The sequence below is a fragment of the Lolium perenne genome, chromosome 3, assembly GCF_019359855.2.
Source record: "Lolium perenne isolate Kyuss_39 chromosome 3, Kyuss_2.0, whole genome shotgun sequence".
Taxonomy (NCBI): domain Eukaryota; kingdom Viridiplantae; phylum Streptophyta; class Magnoliopsida; order Poales; family Poaceae; genus Lolium; species Lolium perenne.
In genome coordinates this window covers 294,968,116-294,973,626 of record NC_067246.2, presented here as the reverse complement: position 1 = coordinate 294,973,626, position 5,511 = coordinate 294,968,116, and the positions used below count along the sequence as shown (strand labels likewise).

General features: G+C 44.0%; 1 pseudogene; it reads left to right on the top strand.

The window, feature by feature from the left end:
* The first annotated feature begins 1,050 nt into the window (after positions 1-1,050).
* Positions 1,051-5,220, top strand: LOC127345119 (leucine--tRNA ligase, cytoplasmic-like; annotated as a pseudogene).
* Positions 5,221-5,511: the final 291 nt, after the last annotated feature.

The window sequence follows — 5,511 nt, the reverse complement described above, 5'->3', positions numbered from 1 at the left end:
TCCTGACCAGGTATAGGTCAGGTGGCACGCCCTTGCACAAGCATCGGACGTGCGTGCCGGAGCTTTGCGGGCCGTCGCTCGAGGGACCAGGGCCAGCCGCAGTTCTGGGAGCCTCCCGGATCTACGTGTTGCCCGTCGCTACTCGCCAGTGGGTTTCGGACGCCAACAGTTTTACAATTCACGAATCACAAAGCGTGTACACAAAAACTAGCCAATGAAAAATAAGAGAGACTCGCTTATACATCTGAAAGTCGTTTAACAGGACGCCAACCATCCTGGTTGTATATAGCCCGTGCCACCGCATCCAGACGGCGGCATCCAGCATGCATAGGCTCGCGTTGCGTTTCCGGCAGTAAAAGAGACCATTCGTGGATCCAGTGTGAGACCATACGGGTAACCTGTAATTTTTTTGAGTTCATACTCTTGTTAAAGACAATATCATTGCGGCAGTTCCATATAGCCCACATGAGCGCGCAAAACCCAATTCTAATTCTGAACTTGGACACTTTGTCAACTCCGTTTAACCAATTTCCAAACATATTTGTAACATTTGTTGGAGGAACAATATTGAAAGTGAACTGAATAACTCTCCAAATAAGTTTAGCGAAGGGACAATCAAAGAACAAATGATTGATTGATTCCGATGAATCACAGAACGCACATTTCATGCAACCATTCCAATTTCGGCGAGCTAAATTATCTTTAGTGAGTATAACTTTTCTATGAAGAAACCACATAAAAATCTTGACTTTCAGTGGTATCTTAAGTTTCCAAATATATTTACGAAGATAGATCGTATGACCGTTCATATAATCTTCATACATGGATTTTACCGTGAAAGATCCAGACGTTGTTAACTTCGATGCATTTTCATTTTTATTGGTGTCCCATACACGAATTTCTTGTTTCTGTTGTTGTCTTACCCTGGATACAGTGTTTTTTTTTATATTTGTATCTAAAATGTAAACGTATGGTTTAGTGCTGAATTGAGTTAAACTAAATCCAGAGGTTCGCCCTTTGACACCTGCTTTTTGTTGATTGTTCAGGAAAATGTAATCAAATACTGATGGAGCCAAGAGTCATGCACGAAGAGACCTTTTGCTGAAGATCCAGTCGGATGCTCAAACATTTTGGGAGGAGAGCAAGGTTTTTCAGGCTGAACCAGGCAATAAACTTCCAGGTCCTGATGAAAAATTCTTTGGCAACTTCCCATACCCTTACATGAATGGCTTGCTACACTTGGGTCATGCCTTTTCATTGTCCAAGCTTGAGTTTGGTGCTGCATACCACAGACTCCGTGGCTCAAATGTCCTTTTGCCATTTGGTTTTCACTGTACTGGTATGCCCATCAAGGCCTCAGCTGATAAGCTAGCTAGGGAGATTCAACTGTATGGAAATCCTCCGGTGTTTCCTTCAGCTGAGGATGATTCAAGTGCTGAAGTAGCAGAGGATAGCCAGGCTGACCAGGCTGTTGCTGTTGCGCCGGATAAATTTAAGAGTAAGAAATCTAAGGCTGCTGCAAAGACTGGCTTGCCGAAGTTCCAGTGGGTGATCATGAGGGGCTTTGGCCTGTCAGATGAAGGAATTGCCAAATTCCAGGAACCTTCTCACTGGTTGACCTACTTCCCTCCGTTGGCAAAGGAAGATCTTAAGGCTTTTGGCCTGGGTTGTGATTGGAGGCGCTCATTCATAACCACTGATATGAATCCTTACTATGATGCTTTTGTTCGCTGGCAGATGAGGAAGCTGAAGAAAATGGGCAAAATTGTTAAGGATATGAGGTACACCATTTACTCTCCATTGGATGGCCAACCCTGTGCTGATCATGATAGGGCAACAGGTGAAGGTGTGCAGCCACAAGAGTATGTGTTGATTAAGATGAAGGTGATCCCACCTTTTCCTCCCAAGTTAAAGGCCTTGGAAGGAAAGAATGTTTATCTGGCAGCTGCTACATTGAGACCTGAGACGATGTATGGGCAAACAAACTGTTGGGTACTGCCTGATGGGAGGTATGGGGCTTTTGAGAACAATGAAACTGATGTCTTCATTGTGACAGCAAGGTCTGCTGTTAATCTTGCATATCAGCATCTATCCAGGGTCCGGGAAAAGCCTACCTGTTTGGTTGAGCTTGCTGGCAATGATCTGATTGGTCTGCCATTAAGGTCTCCTCTTTCCTTCAACGAAATCATATATGCGCTTCCCATGCTCACTATCTTGACAGATAAAGGTACTGGCATTGTGACAAGTGTGCCAAGCGATTCGCCAGATGATTACATGGCACTGCAAGATTTAATCACAAAGCCGGCTTTGAGAACGAAGTTTGGTGTCAAAGATGAGTGGGTTCTTCCATTTAATTTTTTTTTTTTAGAAATGGGTATTACCCGGCCTCTGCATCAAATAGATGCACACAGCCCTTTATTAAAGCAGTTGAACTGTAGCAGTCTTAAAAGTCTTACAAACGTCACCTCAACGATCACATAAGGTGCTCACAAAGATAAGCCAACGGAAGAACGAAACAAACATAGACGTAAACCACATCTTACATCTTACACCTATGAATATTGTATCCTATTAGCACGCTGCCAACCACCCTGGCTGAAGATAGCCCGAACGACCGCCATCAGTCGAGTGCATCCAGACTCCATAGGTATACGCTGATCCTCCGGTTGTAGGTACGACCACATGTGAATCCAATAAGTAGCCTTGTGGATAACCTGCAAAAAGAAGATACCTTCCGCTCTGTTAAAAACAATGTCATTACGACAATTCCAAATTGCCCATAATAAAGCACAAACTCCTACACGAATTCGCGCTTTAGTTTTCTTATCTATCCCATTAAGCCACTTACCAAATAAGTTCTTAATATTCGCTGGTGGTGAGATGTTGAAAGTAAAATGAACAACTCTCCAAATTAATCTTGCAAAGGGACACTTAATAAAAAGATGCTCAATGGATTCATCAGCAGAACAAAATGCACATTTCTTTGAACCCGTCCAATTCCTTCTCACCAAATTGTCCTTAGTTAGTAAAACTTTTTTATTTAAGAACCACATAAAAATCCGGATCTTTAGTGGAACCTTTAGCCGCCATATGTATTTCTTGAGGAAAACAGTATGGTTCTTCCATTTAATGTCATACCAATAATCAACATTCCTGAATTTGGGGATAAGTCAGCTGAGAAGGTGTGCCTTGATCTTAAGATTAAGAGCCAGAATGATAAGGAGAAGCTTGCTGAAGCAAAAAGGATGACATACCTTAAAGGATTTACAGATGGAGTGATGATTGTAGGAGAGTATGATGGCAGAAAGGTTCAAGAAGCGAAGCCACTGATAAAGAACAAGCTTCTGGCAGAAGGATCTGCTGTATTGTATAGTGAGCCTGAGAAGAAAGTCATGTCAAGATCCGGTGATGAGTGTGTTGTAGCTCTTACAGATCAGTGGTACATACCTTATGGTGAAACTGAATGGAAGCAGAAGGCAGTCAAGTGTTTGGAAAATATGAATACATTCTCGGCTGAAACCCGTAATGGATTTGAACACACGCTGGGCTGGCTGAACCAGTGGGCATGTTCACGTTCTTTTGGCCTCGGTACTCGCATTCCATGGGATGAGCAGTTCCTGGTGGAATCTCTTTCTGATTCAACCCTATACATGGCTTATTACACCATTGCACATCTTCTACAAAATGGTAACATGTATGGACAAGAAGTATCTTCTGTCAAGCCAGAAGAAATGACTGATGAAGTATGGGAGCATGTGTTCTGTGATGGTCCAGCGCCGAAGAGCGACATCTCTCCTGCCCTCTTGAGCAGAATGAAGCAAGAATTTGAGTATTGGTACCCCTTTGATATTCGGGTATCTGGGAGCTTGTTCCAGAGCATCACTGGCCTCGTGGCTTCCGCTGCAATGGACATCTTATGCTCAACTCTGAGAAGATGTCCAAGTCAACAGGAAACTTCCGAACTCTTCGGCAGGCCATTGAAGAATTCTCTTCGGATGCCACTAGGTTTGCTCTTGCTGATGCTGGTGATGGTATGGATGATGCAAACTTCGTTTTTGAAACTGCAAATGCTGCTATTTTGAGGCTTACAAAGGAAATTGCATGGATGGAAGAAGTTGTAGCTGCTGAATCTTCTCTGAGAAGCGGTCCTCCCTCTACTTATGCCGATAATGTGTTTGCCAATGAGATCAACATTGCTGTAAAAGAAACTGAGAAGAGCTACAACAACTTCATGTTCAGAGATGCCCTGAAGTCTGGGTTCTATGACCTACAGTTGGCTAGAGACGAGTACAGACTTTCTTGTGGATCTGCGGGCATGAACCGTGAGTTGTTGGGCCGGTTTATGGAAGTCCAGACCAGGCTTATCACCCCGATCTGCCCACACTATGCTGAGCATGTGTGGCAAAAGATCCTGAAGAAGGAAGGTTTCGCAATAAAAGCTGGCTGGCCTGTTGCAGGCACTCCGAATCCTACTCTAAGAAGTGCAAACAAATATTTGCAGGACTCCATTGTTTTGATGAGGAAGCTGCTTCAGAAGCAAGAGTCTGGTTCCAAGAAGCCCAAGAAGGGAGCTGCACCTCCTCCAGCAGAAAGCAAGCTCACTGTTGGCCTGATCTACGTAAACGAGCACTATGATGGATGGAAAGAGCAATGCCTGAGGGTGCTCCAATCAAATTTTGATAGCCAAGCACGCTACTTTGCCCCTGACGAGGAGATTAACGAAGCACTGAAGAACTGCTTCATCGACCGCGAAACAAACTTTAAGCAAGTCCAGAAGCTCTGCATGCCTTTTATCAGGTTCAAGAAAGACGAAGCAAGGAACGTTGGTCCGCAGGCTCTAAATCTGAAGCTTCCTTTTGGCGAGATAGATGTGCTTGAAGAGAACCTGGAGCTGATCAGGAGGCAGCTGGGGCTCGAGCATGTCGAGGTCCTGTCGGCGTTTGATGGAGCTGCTCGTGACAAGGCTGGAAGGCACACTCCTGTGCTAGACAAGAATCCACCTTCCCCTGGTGAGCCGGTCGCGATATTCATGAGCAAGGAGGAGTTTGGAGCCCAAAACTAGGCTCAGGTCACTCTAGCAAGCAGGAGTATTTCTCTGTTAACAGTTCTTTGTTGAGATGCTCTGCCTTATTTTTTTGTTTCGACATGTTGAAGTATACATTAGCTCAGACCTTTTATAGTACCTCCATTGGTTTTTGAAGGACCAAATTTGCTGTGCCTGTGTGAACATGACTTCGTTGAGATGCTGTCTCCTGTTGAGGGAATTCACAGTTTGATGCTCTCTCCTGTTGATGGAATTCACAAAGCTGTTTTCTGTTGCTTGATGGTTTATTATTTTGGACGTCTGCAACTTTGAGAATTGCTTCTATCTTATGTCTTGTTTACTTGCCTAAGTTGTCCCTTGTCACCTTTTCTTTCCTAGCACTTATTAGCACATTATGTGTTTGTACTGAAAATGTTCAGTGTTACAAGTCTTGCCTTTATGCTGTCCTAAGGTCCTGAATGTGGTAT